Source organism: Acomys minous (genome assembly GCF_964271855.1).
Source record: "Acomys minous genome assembly, chromosome: 11".
Lineage (NCBI taxonomy): Eukaryota > Metazoa > Chordata > Mammalia > Rodentia > Muridae > Acomys > Acomys minous.
In genome coordinates this window covers 39,025,161-39,044,323 of record NC_140492.1, presented here as the reverse complement: position 1 = coordinate 39,044,323, position 19,163 = coordinate 39,025,161, and positions in this window count along the sequence as shown.

Genomic DNA, 19,163 nt, shown 5'->3' with positions numbered 1-19,163 from the left:
GAAGTAAAGAGTCTTTCTATGCCCAAGTCCTCTTACACAGTAGGTCTGCAAAAATACTTGTTGAATGAATAAATTATTGCACGATTTTTCCCCACCAATGGATGATGTTCAGGAGAAGTAGTAGTGCAATAGGGAACAGAAGTGAAGTAACAACAGAGGAGAAGAATGGAGGCACCGGTAGTAACATCTTCATCACCTGCTTGCAATGTCATGGTCACTTGAGAATCAACTTATACTACTAATTTCTTAGACCTTGCAAAGTTAAGTCATAAAAATACTACTATATTTTTTTCATTGGGTATATACAAATAAACCATGAGATATGCCTCAAACAGAAAAACTGTGCTTAGCTGACGCCACAGCCCGTGGTCTTAGAACTTCCTACAATACCAGGTAAAAATTAATTAAGAGGTAACAAAGTGACAAACAGCAGTTGCAATAGTAAGGGGAGATTAAGAAGTGTGAGGTTGTTATCTACTGTGTGCTAAGTCTTAAACTGGCTAGCTATATTAACATTGGTTGTTGTATTATCACTAAAGGTTGTTATGAACCCTTTACTTTATGATAAGAGCATTGAAGTATAAAGAGGCTTCCTGACTTTCTCAAGGTTGTGCAACTAACAAATGATAAAAAATGTGACCCAAACTATTTCCAGGTCTCAAGCATATGATCCTTATCTCTCATATATGATATTGTTAGAAGCCAAACCTACATGGTCTAAGCAACCAAAAGCTATCACTGTCAGCAGAAATGAGTGTCTCTAAGCCGTGCAGTAAAGAACAGAGGAACCAACGTGTTTGTGTTTTGATCAATTGATTACCCAACAATAACCCAACATGTTTATCGTGACCTCCAAGAATAGACAGGAGCTATGAGAACTCTCATCCTCCCAGTCACCTGAAACAGCCCTAGTGACCATGAGGTCACAGATTAGTGTTATCAACAAGGTGAAAATGCAGTGCAAAATAAAGTGTATTGACTGTAATAAAGATGTGGTTCCAGTTTTGGAGAGTAGGTAGAATGTACCTTATTATCTCTTTGGGAGACACACAGATGGCGTCATTGCCTGTGGTGGTCTCCTTTAACTTTCTAAGTTAATGTCATCCTTACTTTAAAAGGGCTTCACAAGCTCTGGAGAGCAATAGAATTGTGAGCGAATGAAGTTGGATCACATTTTGGTGAGTGTAAAGGCAAAATAAACATGGCCAAAAGATAGCAGCAGAAAATGACTCATTACTTGCATCAGATAGAGAGAACAACAGGGGTTATTTCCAAACAATGTCCTCCCCTCACAAAGGAAGTAAAGTCAAGGATAGGAAGTTCACATGCACTCACGTAGGAAAGTACTTCAGAGATAGGCACCTTCCTGAGGATGCCTGGCTAAGCACATCTCCTAAGCGTGCTAATCTTAAGATTGCAGATGAAGGATGGAAGACAGAGAGGCATGCGTTGCTCAGTGACATAGGGGAAAGGCTGAAATGGTAGGCAGGAACACTTTGGGGCATGTTCGGTTTGTATCATAAAATGGCAAACGGGAATGTACTTGGAATGTTTCAAACAGCTTTAGTTGAAAAGAAAGATACTTTGAAGATATCTTAATATATTAATTTGATCCCAAAAGTGACTGCCTTTTTTAGATGCTAAAGGAATTCATTGGAAAGGATAATAGCAGAAACTATGAGATTCTTGGGTTGTATTTCTGACCATTACTCTGATAGTAGGAAAGGTGCCAGTCAAGAGCGTACACGAGAATTACTAAGCACTGCAGTACAAGAGAGAATAGGTTTTATTTGAAACAGCGACTCTCTATGTATCCCTGAATGACCTGTGATTTGCTGCCCTCAAGCTCGCAGCTGTCCTAATGCAAGCCAACTGTTGGGATGACAGGTGTGAGTCACCACGCTCTGCCAGGCCCTAAAGTTGCTGCAAGGTTCTATTCCCGTTTCTTTTCTTCAGAGCAATGTTATTCACTATATGATGCCATCTATCAGAAGTCAACAACATACTTCTTAAACAAGAGTTCTGTTAATTGGCTTCAGGTGTATCCAGGCCACCAGAAGGTTTCAGGCATGATTTGCAGAGGCGACACATTCCATAGTGAATTCCACATTTTTTCCCCTGAACTTCGGAAGCACAGACAGCAATGTCAACTAAGATGAAAGTTAAAAACAGTAGTGTCCATAGCTTTGTAAATTATGCACAGAACCTATTAATATTAAATTTCTGGAGCATGTCGTACATAAACAATAGGATCCAAGATGCTTTCCTTCTTCAATATTGTAGGACTTGTTCATCTACCTGTCAATAATCAAGCAGAAATCAAGTTTTGCTCATGTTTTGCAAATGCCTTTTTAAAGAAATAATTTTCATAGCTTCACTGTGTGCTTGAGTCTTTTAGAGCTGTCAGAACTGAGATGGGCAAAGCAATGAGTGACTGTTCTGCTCTGACAGTTCCTTTGGAACAATTATTTAATGTGAACATTATTTAAATGCGAGAGTGGAATGAATCTCCCCTAGTGTGGTTTTTAAATTTTAGTCTCAACATCTTATCCTCCATCTACATTTAAAGTAGCGCATCATTCTTTGCTTCCTGCCTTCCATTTAGCATTAGCACAGAGCTTAGATATTGGAAAAAGTAATTTTTTTGGCTGCAGAGCCAAAGATAAATGCACTGCTGTGCTATCCTTGGCTCTGTTATTCTCTTAGCCCATCGAACAGGGAAAGCGTTGATTTTGAACTGAAGGAAAATGGGAACGCTTTTTGGTTCTGTACAGTAGACAATTTAGAAAAACCATGCTGCCTTTCTGCTTTATTTTAACCCCACAGGATACTAATAAAGCTATTTTGTTGGCTGCCATTTTGAGGAAAGATCCCAATCTGAAGAGAAGTTAATGGAGACGCTGACACAATTACTACTTTTCTCTTCAGCTTGGCGGGAATGATGCTTACATTACTACGGAGCGATACAATAGCTCTGTTTACAGTGGAGTTCTAGATACCCACTTGGAGAAATGCCTAAGAGGCAGTGGGAAGAATATGGAAAGCTGACAATGCAATTATCATTATTGATGAAATAAGGTGAAAATGCACAGTATTTACTTCAAGAAATGAGTTGTGATGAGGGAAGGCACAATCTGAAGAATTCCAGCACCTTCTTCATGTGTCATTTTTTTTCTAAAACAAACAAACAGACAAACAAAACCCCAGCAGCCCATGGTAGTATACTCATTCTGGAAACTTCCTTTAAGTACGAACAATCCTCATTACCAACAGTTACTCTCAGCTCTAAAGGACAAGGAGAACACAGATTATTTGAAAGCCAACAAATAAACTAACCGAAACTACAATCGGGAGCATGGAAGATTTCGTTGTTGTTACTGTTGTTGTTGTTGTTGTTGTTGTTGTTGTTGTTGTTGTTGTTGAAAGGGAAAATACCTGGATGATGATTCCAAACATTCCAGGCAAAGGCTCCAGAGAGTATGGGCAAACATAATTCCACTTGTTGACATAATGATGTTGATGACACTTTCCCACCATAATCTGGAGTGTAACTCATTTTCTGGGTATACCTGGTGTGTGACCATAATTCTGGTGATATTGGGATAACAAACACACAGATGAAAAACAGTGAGTCAGACAGCTCATGCATTGCTGTCAATAGGAGCCAGAGTTTCCACGTCTACTTAGTAGGCTGCCACGGAGTGAGTTGAAGTACACTAAAGATCGTTTTTTGTATTGAATAAAATGTTAAAATTGTTCAAGGATGACCAAAGCCATTGAATTTTAACTACCTCTAAGGAAAAAATGTTCAGAAATTTGATTTCTTGGTTTTTATACTTTTAGACACAAATGTTATGTTTTCCAGTAGGTAAATCTAAATGAAGTTAAGAACTGGTGTAGTTACAATAATAATACAGACAAAATACATTCCCCAAGTTTGTCAATTAATGGCAACTGAAAATGGTTTCCAATTTAAGTGACCTAGATATTTAGTCAAATATATAAGGTGTAGTATTAAGACAATTTTTACTTGGTCATAGTTATTTCTATCAGCTTCATTCTTGCCTTTTCCTTTTGAACTCATATTGTGTATGTGTTCTACTTTTGTTTTTATTTTATATTACAGCATAAGAGTTTTCTAGTTTGATATAAAAAGTCCTCTGTAAGTAATTTTCCATGCTTCCATATTATTATTATATCACACAAAACTTCCACAATACATCTAAGATACAGATACAGCTAAAAAAAGTTTGTCTTTTAGAACATGGATTATCTAATGCTTCTGTTACTAGTGCAATAATGAACATCTTTGTACATAAAGCAGTTTTTCTAACATGAGTAAATGATGACACATTTACTTGGGTCCTCTGATAGGCTGGTCTTCTAGATAGGTTCAGTAAAGACTATATAAGCTTTGCCCAGTGTATAATGAAATCTCCTTTCAGAAGCTGCCACAACCTTTTTTTAAACTATACAGGTTTAACAACTCTTTTTTTTTTTTTTTTTGTACTTTTCTCTAATTTGAATCATAGAACAAGGGCTGCAGGCAATAGGACTTTTTTTTTAAAGTCTCAGCCTGAGGCCCAAGAGGCACAGACTGCTGTTCCAGCCCTGAAAGTTATATCAAAATTTAATTTTATTTAGCTACTATGTTTTGTAACTCTAGTGTGTGCAATAGAATGCAGTTACAGACAGTAGACGTGTACTTGTTTTATTATAAAACAAACCCAGCCTATTCATCCAACATACAGTAGTAGAATCTATAAGTAATTATAATGTCACTGTGTACTACATCTGATCTGGGGTAGTTTGATTTGTCATATATTATTTATTTGTACAATGTCTGTAAAGCCACATTGATCAATACCAGGTCATCATTCTTCATCTTTTACAAGTATTGGCATATATAAGAAAGAACATTTGTCCCAAGCAATCAATGAGACATTGAATCTGGTAAAGGGAAATAATACTTAACTCCAAAAGGTGAATTAACTAATGAATCAAATCTGGAAGGCAAGTCATTCCTCAAACGTATGCAAATAAAAAATGCATTAAATGACTCTCAAAGAACATTTACATTATGAAATCATCATTATAAGATATACTGTATCAGAGCTGGGTGTTACAGCACACACCTGGTGTCCCAGCACTCTGGAGGCAGAGGCAGAAGGATCTCTTGAGTCTGAGTCCATAGTCTAAAAAAAAAGTTCAGGACAGCCAAGGCTACACAGAGAAATCCTGTCTTGAAAAGCCAAAAAAAAAAAAAAAGATACACTATATAAAGACTTATACAAATAATAAATATTATTTTATGCTTTTTCTTCCTTTCTATTACATATAGAGTTAAAGCTATTGCACATGTAATAGAAAAAGCTAAGTTATTTCTTTGTGGTTCACAGTTTTCCTAAAATCAAGTGTATTAAAATGTGAGATCACATGTTTTATGAGGTTATTTCACTGTCATCACCACACAGTATGAAAGATGTTAATTTAGGAGCTTAGTTTTATTTTTAGTTTTACAAACTTTACTATTAAAATCTTGCAAATAAATAAAAACTTTATATCACAAATTAACCATACCTAAAATCCTTCCAACTTTATAAATTCTATACAGTTAGAAAGGCATTCAGAACAAAAACCTATAATTTAATTTTAATGTGAAGATTTTATTTTAAAAAAACATTTTTAAGTTGAAAGATTTTATCTTTTATTTAGTAAGTGTTTAGATTTCAAGTGTGTGTGTGTGTGTGTGTGTGTGTGTGTTTGGTTTTTTGTTGTTATTGTTGGCTTTGGTTGGTTAGTTATTGTTTTGTTTTATTGCAAGGCTTCTAAAGACAAGATTGTTGCTAACTACCTAGATGAGGTTTTTTAAGAACTTAGTGTAACCCACCAATAAATCTTTTCTCTCTCAGTGTCAGAAGGTCAGGAAATTTGGTGATTGAGAGGAAAGACAACCTAGCTTAAACTTCTTATAGATTTTGTTTTATAAACTGAAAAATGTGGCTGATGTGTAAATGACTATGTCAAGTGCACATCTGTAAAAGGCAAAAAAGCCCATTTCCTCTTGTGCTTACAGAGTGGTAGTATTAAACCAGGAAGCTAGAGTCAGAGTCACGAACTCATAGAGTCACCTCAGGGCTCCACAGCCCAGGACCCCTTCTGAGGAGGAAGGTGATCTGAATCAAGATGAAGACATTCCAATCACATGACATTGATGTTAGAATTCAAGGCACCAGAGAAAGCATGCAGTGTGCTAAGAATACATTTTATTGTTTGAAAAGTATCCAAATCCTGTAATCAATATTGCTAGGGACTCACAAGCTTTAAAAACAGGTTCCTTCTGCATACCAGATGGAAAAATTAGACTAGAAAGGGAAAAAAGTAGACTGGAACTTATATAAAAGTACCACTTTTTATGTATTATAAACAATTAAACCAAAATACTCACATGTACTATTCTAGAATGGGAGAAACCCTGTAGCACACATTTGTATATAAGTTTACAACTCTTTATGGAATTTAAAAAGGAATCTATGTTATGAACGTAATATTTTTTCACTCAAATCACAGCTCTGTTTTTTCTAATTCAAATTACATATATATCAAAAACTACTGTGGGGCCCGATGGGTTCCACAATCCCTAATGATATGAGGGAAGATTCAGTATTCCACGGGATAGAAATGTTGTTTCAGGGTATTGGCAAAATTGCAACTGCTGTTGCAAAACTCTTTCCTACATTATACTTAGAGGAAATTCTTTGTTTTCTCATTGTCCTTTTATTACAATATTTCATGCTTAAAAGGATTAGAAGACAGGCTAATGGTATAGAAAAGCCGAAAGGGTCAGTAAGTTCTATCCTTTTGAAAAAGATTGCAGATTTGACTGGACAGATAGAAAGGCTGAGGTATAAAAATGAAGGGATGGAAAAACGGATAAAATTTTTGACATTTGGTAGTGATAAAGGACAAAAAATAGAGAGACCGGAAAGCCAGAAAAATCAGAAAGAGTCAATAAGCTCTATCCTTTTGGAAAGAATTACTGACTTGACTGAACAAATAGGCAAAATACAAAGAAAAGTGGAAGGGCTGGAAAAGCAGAAGGCACCTTTGGTTAAAAAGGGTGGAGAAGGTCAAAAACCAGAGGCAAAGAAAGCCAAACCGACCAAAAGGTCTTTGGAAGTAAATGTACCAGTGGAGGATACTTCCACAGTCACCCAGGCACCTTCAGCTTTTCCAGTCACTGTAAGACATGTAATCGAGCCAAATGGTGCTGAGGATCATGACGAAATAGCCTGGTGTCCTGTAAACATGATGGATTTAAAACATTTTAAGAAATCCGTCATCAGATATGGTATACATTCTAACTTCGTTAAACAAATGTTAAACAGCTGGGCCTATCAGAATAGACTTGTTCCCCAAAATTGGAAAAATTTAGTTTCAGCGGTATTGGAAGCAGCACAACAGTTACAGTGGTTATCATGGTGGCGAACAGAGGCTATAAAAATAGAACAAGAAAATATCGCACAGGAAATAAATATTAATAGAGATCAGTTACTTGGTGATGGACCATATACTAACATGAGAGAGCAAATTCAAGCTGACGATAGAGTGATTGAACAATGTCGTAAGGCAGCCTTGAGAGCTTGAGAGCTGGTAGAGGAACCTGGGAAAACAACTATTTCTTTTACTAAGGTGTTCCAAGGACCTCTGGAGCCCTTTACAGAATTTTTGCAGAGATTAGGATCTGCTATGGATAAGGCGATGCCAGATTCTGATAACAAAAAGGCATTAAAACTTATCATAGCTTATGAAAATGCAAATGCTAAATGTAAGAAGGTGCTTAGACCGTTAAAGGAAAGAGGCGCTCCATTAGATGACTGAGTAAAGGAGACAGTTAATATCAACTCTCAGGAATATCAGAATAATATTGTGGGACAAACTTTAGTCAGAGAGCCCAGATATCATAATACTCGGTGCTTTAATTGCGGTCAAATCGGTCATGTGCAAAGAAACTGTAAAAATAAAAGGCGCACTAACCCAGGAGAAAACGTAACTCATAAAAGAAAACAGGGGGGTTCTGGTTATGATGGTAATGAGGTACCAAGACTCCCAGGGTACTGTAGTCGCTGTGGAAAAGGGAAACACTGGGCTCGGGATTGTCAATCTAAACGAGATGTGCAAGACAATATCTTGCCGACAGAAAACGGCAGGAGGGGGCCATCGGCTCGGGCCCCCATAAACAATGCCAGCCGAATTCCTTTGGCCAGTCAGGAAGTGACAAACCCACAGGAAAACGGGAACTGAGTGTTAGCGATCTAATGCATGCTACTGAAGACAGTGCAGCCTTGGATCTGGCTTCAAATATGTCTCTTACCCTAACTCCTCAGGTTAAATGTTACAAATTAAATACTGGTGTTTTTGGACCTTTGCCTTCAGGCACAGTAGGATTGGTTCTGGGAAGAAGCGGGCTGACTTCTCAAGGTTTTATTGTGCATCCTGGTATTATAGATGGAGATTCTAAAGGGGAAATAAAAATCTTGGTATGTGTGAAAAAGGAGATGAAAATTGATGCCGGGGATAGGATTGCTCAACTCCTACTGTTTCCTTACATTAAGGGCAAAGCTGCTCCAGTGGAAAGGACTGGTGCGTTCGGGAGCACAGGGACCCGTGTGTTCTGACAAACAGTAATTAATGATCAGAGACCTAAGTTAATTATACAATTGAATAGTATTAAAATAGAAGGCTTGGTAGACAGTGGAGCTGACGTCTCCATCATTTGCCAGAAGTCTTGAAACCAAACTTGGCCACTTAAGAAGGTTTATACAAAAATTGTAGGAATTGGCAAGTTATCTCAAATAAAACAAAGTGTACAGTGGCTTGAGTGTGTGGGACCAGATGGGCAGATAGGGAGGCTGAAACCCTATGTGGCTGACATTCCTATAAATCTATGGGAAAGAGACCTTTTACAGCAATGGGGTACTCAGATTACTATTCCTGCAAATACTGAGATAAAGAAGGTTGAAACAATGGGTCAATTGGTATGCGCTTCTAGGAAAGAGATTAATGTAAGTGATCAGAGGCGACCACCAGCTATGCCCATTGTCCAACCTCAGAATTCTTCAGATTTAGAGTGTCAAAATTTATAAGAGGGGCCACTGCTGAGATACCAACCGCCTTGCCCCTAAAATGGATTTCAAACAAACCTGTATGGCAGGAGCAGTGGCCCTTAACAAAAAAAAAGTTACAGGCGCTTCACGGTTTAGTGCAAGAGCAGCTGGAGGCTCAACACATCGAAGAATCTTCCAGTCCCTGGAATTCCCCTGTGTTTGTGGTAAAAAAGAAATCAGGTGGTTGGAGAATGATAACAGATTTGAGGGCCATAAACAAGGTGATTCAACCCATGGGTTCGCTTCAACCTGGAATTCCTTTGCCTTCCTTATTACCTCGGTCTTGGCATATAATTACAATTGATTTAAAAGATTGTTTTTTTACCATACCTCTACACGAGAAAGACAGGGAAAGGTTTGCTTTCTCAGTACCTACTCTAAACAGTAATTCTCCAATGAAGAGATATCATTGGAAGGTACTTCCACAGGGAATGTTAAATAGCCCAACTTTATGCCAGTATTTTGTACAACAACCTTTAAAAATACTTCGTAAGCTGTTTCCTCAATCTATCATATACCATTACATGGATGATATTCTGCTAGCTGATTCTGATTCTAGTATTGTAGAAAAAATGTTTCAGAAAGCACAAAGAATTCTGCCATGCTGGGGATTACAAATTGCGGTGGAAAAAATACAAAGAGGAAATTCAATTACCTATTTAGGCTATAAAATAACTGAACAAAAAATTCGACCACAAAAGGTACAGATCCGTAGAGATCAATTACAAACTCTTAATGACTTTCAGAGATTATTGGGCGATATTACCTGGTTAAGGCCTACAATCAGGTTAGCTACCTATGAGTTAAGTAACTTGTTTCAGATTTTACAAGGGGATTTGGATTTAAACAGTCCTAGGTGTTTAACTGCTGAAGCAGAAAAGGAGTTAATTCTGGTGGAACAAAAACTTCAAAAGGCATATGTGGATAAAATTGATCCTGAACTTGGTTGCATTTTGGTTATTTTGCCTTCAAAACATTCTCCTACTGGGCTTCTCATACAAAGGGAAGACCGGATTATAGAATGGATATTCCTGCCAAATAAACAAAGCAAAAAATTAAAAACATATATAGTGTCCGGAGCCGGCCCAGGGTCATTCAAGGCTAAAAGAATCTACTGGCTGAGGCAAAATTCTGAAGCCCCATTCCAAAGCTAAACTTCCTCATTTCAGCCTCTGCATAACTTCCTTATTTCAGCCTCTGCATAACTTCCTCCTTTCGACCTCTGCATAACCTCCTCCTTTCGACCTCTGCGGATGTTGTTTAGCGGGGTTGGCTCGGGACTTTCCAAGAGATAGTTAGCTAAAGTAAGATAGGAATTGTTTCAAGATGAATCACAGGATGTTCCCCTGCTGAGATCACCTGGAGACATTCTCAGACCCCCTACTGCCTGGCTCCTGCTTCCACCCCATATAAGCTTTTGCTTTTGATTCAATAAAGAAGACCTTGATAGGAGTTCTACTTGGTCTCGGTCTCCTTCTTTCTCGTCCCATCTTTTCAGGTATGGCTCCCCTCGCGACCCCGTAATTACTGGTCCTGCTGGTCGGGACACGTGGCGCCCAACGTGGCCACGAGGTACGAGCCCTCTACCACGACAGAGACCCTTCGTGGGAAATAATTCAGAAACGCCGCGGTCAAGTCTCTCGCCGAGGTCAAAAGTACCTCCGATCGTCTCGGGTGCGGGCCTGCCGCTCACAGGACCTCTCCGCACTCAGGTAAGTGTTCATCTCTGTCAATAAGATGGGTTAAAGTCTCTCAAAGGAGGCGTAATTTATTCGCCACCTTAAAATTTTTCTCAGGGAAAGAGGAGTTAGAGTTTAAAAAGCCCTTGTAAGCATTAGCTTTTCTTACAGAGATTCAAACAGTCCTTAAGGACACAGGGAACTCGGGTATTGCTTTATAATCGTCATGTCAAATTTTATGTCTATGTCTGTAAATTTGTTTAATTTTTTAAATACTGTTTCATTTTTCTATGTCTTGATAGAGGGCTAAGCTTTACTCGCTGGCCAATTTTCTAAAACAGTGCAGCACAACATGGCACACACAGCCTATGAGACAGTAAGAGTATTGCCTCTGAGGCAGGAGCAGGCCTGCCCTTTCCAGGGCCTGGACCCAGACACAGTGGCTGCCTGTGGGGCTTGCCTCTTACAGAACAGGCATGGCTGCAAACATGTGACAAGTTGAAAAAGCACGGTCTAAGAAATAGAGTTTATTGCCTAAAACTTAGAATTTTCTTGCTTAATTTTTTTGCTTGTAAGTGACTAACAGTTTTTCAAATTGGTCTAGCAAATAGAGTTAATTCCAAATTCCTTAGCTACAAGGTGTTTATAATTTTCTTGTTTATTTGCTTAATGTTTACTTGAAATATTTCTAAAAAATTTTAGGTGCTCAAATAAGAGATATAAACTAGTTTTGTCCTTGGAAACAAACATTTACAGCTGAGAGTTTCCAGCTTAGATCCAACTAACTAAACAAGTCCAGGGCTAATATTTCCTTGGGCCAGATAATTTTACAGACACTGCTCCTAGTTATCTGTGGGCTTGACTCCTACAGAGCAGAGATGGCTACAGACACGTGGCTATTTGGAGAGGCGGAACTAGGAGGCTGATAGATTTCTAAACTAGGCTAGGGAATGTAGTTAACTACCTAGGACTTAGAATTTTCTTGTTTCCCTGATTAATTTTTGTTTGAGATGTTTAAAATTTTTTTACTAAAATTAAAATAAAACAATTAAACAAGTCACGGTGGCACATGCCTTTAATCCCAGCACTCGGGAGACAGAGACAAGCAGATCTCTGTGACAGGGCATGGTGGTGCACACCTTTAATCCTAACACTTGGAGATTAACAGAGACAGAACTCTTAAATTTCAACCTGATCTCCACAGAGCGTGATCTGCTGATAAGCTAATTTTCTTACAAAGATGTAAGTTTTTAAACTTATATTAGACTTAAGGATTGTTTTTTCACTGTATCCCCTGCACCCTAGACAGATAAGATCTCTTGGAGAAGTGATGCCCCTGTCTGGGTAGACCAGTGGCCCCTGACACCCCCTAAATTACAGGCTGCCCTAACTCGCGTTGAGTCTGCCATTAACAACCAAACTATCTCCTTTTTTGACCTTACTAAACCCTTACAATTCATTGTCCTTCCCACCCCTTTTACGCCCACGGGGGTGTTTTGGCAGGGTGCCCCCCTTTACTGGGTACACCTCCCTTCGGAATCGTCTAAGGTTCTTGCCACCTACCCATCTCTGGTGGCCCAGCTCATAAAGGATGGCCGCTTACAATCGAGAAAAACCTTTGGAAAAGACCCTGACATTTTGATCCTCCCCTATACCCCAGCTCAGATTAATTGGCTATTTATCAATTCTGATATCTGGGCCATTAATTGCATAGATTTTCAAGGCAAAATCGATAACCATTATCCCCCCGATAGGTTGCTTCAATTCCTTTACAAAATGCCTATTATTTTCCCTAAAAGGACGAAATTGTCCCCTATCTCCCAGGCTAGTTTAGTTTTTACGGATGGATCTTCTAATGGTATAGCAGCTTATTCCATTGATGGAGTAACCACTCGTGTGTCTTCCCTTTTTCTTTCGGCACAGCTAGTTGAGTTATATGCTATAATACAGGTATTTACAGCCCTCCCAGACCATTCCTTTAACCTATATACCGACAGCGCCTACATTGCCTGTTCGGTCCCCTTGCTAGAAACAGTGCCTCACATAAAACCTACCACTAATGCTGCCCCATTATTTGCGGCATTACAAAGCCTTATCCATCGGCGCACCAAACCCTTTTTTGTTGGACATATTAGGGCTCATTCTGGACTCCCTGGACCTCTTGCCGAGGGAAACCGGTTAGTCGATGCCGCCACCCAGATGGTCGGGTCTATTCAGGTTCAAGATTATCCCTCTGATCTAATTTCCCAAGCCCAACAGGCCCACGAGCTCCACCATCTTAATGCCCACACCCTTAGGTTACGGTTCAAAATTACCAGAGAACAGGCTAGACAGATAGTTCGTAATTGTAAGAGTTGTTTGACCTTTCTCCCCGAAGCCCACTTCGGGGTCAACCCTCGAGGACTGGTCCCAGGCGAATTGTGGCAGATGGACGTTACCCATGTTGCCTCTTTTGGAAAACAAAAATATGTCCATGTTACCATTGATACGTATAGTGGCTTTCTTTACGCCTCCCTTCAAACAGGAGAGGCCACTAAAAATGTCATCAACCATGTACTGACCTGCCTCTCTGTCATGGGACAGCCTAGAACTATCAAAACAGACAATGGACCTGGATATACCAGCGCCAGTTTTAAACAATTTTGTGCCCAATTAAACATCAAACATATTACTGGCATTCCCTACAACCCGCAGGGACAGGGAATTGTCGAGCGAGCTCACCAAACGCTTAAAAATATGCTGCTGAAATTACAAGGTACAGGGGGAACACTCTTCCCCACATTGGGCAATAACAAAACCCTTCTGTGCCATGCACTTTTTGTCTTAAATTTCCTTACCCTAGACAAAAATCACAGATCAGCAGCAGATCGCTTATGGCACGCTACAACCTCTCAGACTTATGCTCAAGCCTTATGGAAAGATCCACTTACCTCCCGGTGGCAAGGTCCTGACCCTATCCTTATTTGGGGAAAGGGACATGCCTGTGTCTATGACTCAAAGGAAGGGAACGCCCGTTGGCTGCCTGAGCGCCTAATTAAACAGATCGATTCACCCAGGGAAGAACGCCCTGAGGAAATGCTTTAATTGTGCCTTGTTACAGAAATATGACTTCACTTAGTCTCTTCCTGCTCCTGGTCTGCCTCGGACGCACAGCCTCGGCTGCCTCATATCAGATGTACAACTATACCTGGGTAATTATGAATGGGGCAGGGGACATTGTTAACTCCTCTTCCTCTATCACTCATCAAACACCGTGGCCTACTTTGGAAGTGGACTTATGTATGCTGGCCTTGGGAGCCAGCGAGGCCTGGGGAACACCCTCCTATTATATGCCCCAAGATAAGCCACTGGATCTTCGGCCTGAGGGTGCCCAAGCAGGATGTGATGGACAAGTGCCCAGGTACTTTTTGGGAGAAAAACCCATTTATGTGTGTCCCGGGGGACACAGAGATCGCTCCCTTGGTCACAAATGCGGCTTCTCTAGTGACTTTTACTGTGCCGCTTGGGGATGTGAGACTACGGGAGATACCTATTGGAAACCTTCATCTTCTTGGGATTATATAACTGTTAAAAGAAAGGATCTCCCAGAGACAGTTGACCCCTCTGGCACACGTGACTGTAGTAATTGGTGCAACCCCCTTGTGATTACCTTCACTGACAAAGGAAAGAAAGCCACATGGGAGAATCGAGGCCTAGAGTGGGGACTTAGGTTATATACAGTTGGATATGATCCTGGCCTTACTTTTAAAATTAAACTACTCAAGACCATTCCCAATTCAAAACCGGTGGCCATTGGCCCAAATCAGGTCCTACAGAACCTGCGGTCTGATCCACGCCACCCAACAGCCACTGGTACACCCCATACCACCCTGTTTCAACCCACCGTACCTCCTGGCCCCTCACCTTCTGTTAATATTATCCTGACCATGGTTAATGAATCCTGGTCTGCCCTGCACGCTGTTCGTCCCAACCTTGCAGAGGATTGTTGGTTATGTTATCATGCTTCCCCACCCTTTTATGAGGGTGTTGCTATCCTTAACAATCTTACTGCTACTAACGACTCCTCCCTGGTTCGCTGGAACCCAGAGGCCAGGGAAGGCATGACCCTGGCCCAAGTCTCAGGCCTGGGGCTCTGCATCAGGGGACCCAGGATGCGTTTACCCTCCGTTATTTCTCCTCTGTGTAATCAGACCCTTGAGGTCAGTGGTGGCTCCACCTACCTGGTAGCCCCAAATGATACATATTTGGCATGTTCCACTGGCCTAACCCCGTTTATCGTGGTACAGCCTTTCCTACAACAATATGATTACTGTGTGCTTGTTCAGCTACTTCCTCGATTAACAGTTTATTCTACAGATGAATTTCTCAACTTCTGGACTCCTCCGGGTACACCATCCAGAGTCAAACGCGAGCCCATTACAGCCGCAACCATCGCGGTTCTACTGGGGCTCGGGGCTGTCGGAGCCGGGACGGGCATTTCATGTTTAGTGATCTCCAATCAAAACTATCACCAGCTTAGTGCAGCCATAGATAAGGATATTGCTGAAATACAGGTTGCTATGGCAGCTTTAAAGGATTCGCTTTCCTCCCTTGCAGAAGTGGTACTGCAGAATAGGAGAGGGCTAGATTTGCTGTTTTTACAACAAGGGGGATTATGCGCAGCACTCAAAGAAGAATGCTGTTTCTATACCGATAAAACTGGGATCGTAGAAGATAGCATAAGGAAGGTCAGAGAAAGTCTAGAAAATCGCAAGCGGGAGCGAGATAGAGCTGAATCCTGGTATAAAAACTGGTTTTCTGTTTCCCCTCTTCTGACTACCCTCCTCCCTTCGTTGCTGGGACCTCTTATAGGGTTCTTGTTACTAATATCTTTTGGACCGTGGGCTTTCAGAAAGATTACTGACTTTGTCAAACGCCAAGTAGACTCTGCCATACAGGGACCCACCCATGTGGAAGTTCATTACCACAGGCTCGAACCACCTGACCCCGAGGCAGAAGACTGTGCCGTCCTTGATAATGCGGCTAAAAGTGGCCTCGACTTCAACAAGCTGAAACCTAAGGGCTTGAGTCGATTGTTCGCTTGAGAGGGTGCGAGGCTAAGCACTGCAGGGAACCATGCCAGACACCTCGGTAGGTTCCTGAGGGGCACGCCTGACTGCATATAGGCTGACGCGCATAAAGGATGTTACTATCCTTTTCCTGTCCTCCGCAAACGCGTCTGGGAGGTTGGGGACATGTGTGACCTGAAAAAATGGCCATGCAGTGACCTCTTAACGCAACGCCCATCTTCAGGAGGGTCAGGCCTCTACTCCCCCCTCTCTGTCTCTCTCTCTGCTTCTATTTAAAAAAGTGGCCTCGACTTCAACAAGCTGAAACCTAAGGGCTTGAGTCGATTGTTCGCTTGAGAGGGTGCGAGGCTAAGCACTGCAGGGAACCATGCCAGACACCTCGGTAGGTTCCTGAGGGGCACGCCTGACTGCATATAGGCTGACGCGCATAAAGGATGTTACTATCCTTTTCCTGTCCTCCGCAAACGCGTCTGGGAGGTTGGGGACATGTGTGACCTGAAAAAATGGCCATGCAGTGACCTCTTAACGCAACGCCCATCTTCAGGAGGGTCAGGCCTCTACTCCCCCCCCCCTCTCTCTCTCTCTGCTTCTATTTAATAAAGAAGGGGCAGATGTCCGGAGCCGGCCCAGGGTCATTCAAGGCTAAAAGAATCTACTGGCTGAGGCAAAATTCTGAAGCCCCATTCCAAAGCTAAACTTCCTCATTTCAGCCTCTGCATAACTTCCTTATTTCAGCCTCTGCATAACTTCCTCCTTTCGACCTCTGCATAACCTCCTCCTTTCGACCTCTGCGGATGTTGTTTAGCGGGGTTGGCTCGGGACTTTCCAAGAGATAGTTAGCTAAAGTAAGATAGGAATTGTTTCAAGATGAATCACAGGATGTTCCCCTGCTGAGATCACCTGGAGACATTCTCAGACCCCCTACTGCCTGGCTCCTGCTTCCACCCCATATAAGCTTTTGCTTTTGATTCAATAAAGAAGACCTTGATAGGAGTTCTACTTGGTCTCGGTCTCCTTCTTTCTCGTCCCATCTTTTCAGGTATGGCTCCCCTCGCGACCCCGTAATTACTGGTCCTGCTGGACGGGACAATATAGAGAAAATTTCTGAATTGATTACAAAGGGAAAAATAAGGTTGCGTCAACTGTCAGGGATGGACCCGGCAGAAAGTGCCTCTTACTGATTCTGAGATTATGTCACTATGGGTAATTAATAAAGATTGGCAAAAAGCTTGTAGTAATTATTTGGGAGACATTAACAATAGATAACCAAAAAACAAACGTATACAGTTTATAAAAAAAACTAATTGGATCCTTCCAAGTATTGTAAAGAGGTCACCAATCTCAGGGGCACCCACCTTTTTCACTGATGCAAATAAATCAGGTATGGCTGGTTATAAGTCTAAGAAAATGACCAAGGTGATTAAAAGCCCCTTTACATCAGTTCAAAAATCAGAATTATATGCTATCCTTATGGTTTTGTTAGATTTTCCTGAACCTCTTAATATAATTACTGACTCTCAATATGCTGAAAAGGTTGTTTTACATATAGAAACTGCTGAATTTACTCCTGATAACACAGAATTGACTACTTTATTTATAGAGCTACAACAGGTCATCAGAAGCAGAAATTATCCCTTGTATATTACTCATATTCGATCCCATACAGGTTTACCAGGTCCATTGACAGAAGAAAATAAAGAGATCGACAAATTATTGATAGGTAATGTATTCGAAGCCTCCAAATTTCACGAAAAACATCATGTCAATGGTAAGGGGTTGAAAAAAGATTTTCTATCACTTGACAACAAGCTAGAGAAATAATTAATAAATGTCCTACATGTTCCTTATATAGTCAACTACCATTACCTGCTAAAATTAACCCTAGAGGTAACAAAAGGAATGAAATTTGGCAGATGGATGTGTTTCATTTTGCAAAATTTGGAAAAATGAGATATGTGCATCATACCATTGATACCTATTCAGGTTTTCAATGGGCAACTGCCTTAAGTTCTGAAAGGGCTGACTGTGTGATTACTCATTTACTAGAAATAATGACATTTATGGGAATACCTGCACAAATTAAGACTGACAATGCTCCTGCATATGTGTCCCTTAAGATAAAAAACTTCTTTATGTATTATAATATAAAACATGTTACTGGTATACCTCACAATCCCACAGGACAAGCAGTTGTGGAAAGAGCTAATCGTACCTTAAAAGAAATGCTTATTAAACAAAAGGGAAGGGTAAAGACACCCAGGGATCGATTAAATAATGCTTTGTTGACTCTAAATTTTCTTAATGTAAATGATAAAGGGACGTCAGCTGCGGAGAGACATTGGATAATAGAAAAAACTGAGGAATTGGGGCAACCAATATTCTTCAAGGACTTAGAAAGTATGAAATGGAAACCTGCAGTAGTTTTGAGATGGGGTCGTGGGTATGCATATGTTTCCACAGGGAGTGAAAATATATGGCTACCAACTAAACTTATAAAGATTAGATCTGACCATATAACAAGTGAATCTTAAGAGCTACCTGGTTCTTAACAGCTTGACATTGTTCCTTACAGCTTGAAAAACTAATGCCCTCTTCTGTCCTATTGGTGTATATGCAGGTAAAGCCCTGTATTTACAAAAAACAGGACAATGCTGAAGACAGCAGGCAGCATGGGTGATTTAACCCCAAAAGCATGCCTCTGGCACCTCGAGCAAGATGCCTCAAATGATGTTCCCTTGAAAATTATATATGTACTAACATACCTGTACTAATGATTTATAAAGTCTGCTTACTTTCAGAGCAAAAAACACGACAATTATGAAGATCGAACTTCTGCCTCTGGCACTACTGCTTCTTCCAGAAATTGCATGCATATTAACAATAAATCGGCTAGCCGAAAGGATCGATCCCAAAAGGACTGGACAAAAACAGCTAGCTTTTCCAGCGCTTGGCCAATATATTATTTTTCTTGAGTACCCGAAGAATATTTTTCTCTTAAACAACATCAAGTAATTTTGAGAACACGACGCCCCCATTCCCAGTAGGTGGGATGTGTGTTTTTGGTGGGTTACCAATGCTCATCTTTGCCTAACGGGGTTATTTACAATTAATAAAAGTTCATTTGGGAATTTCTTTCTTCTATCTTTCTTTCTCTCTTACTTTCTATCCCTTTTAATATTAAGAAAAAGGGGGGAAGGAAGGGAGGATACAGGATTGTAGAATAAAAGGTAGATTATTGAATCTACTAA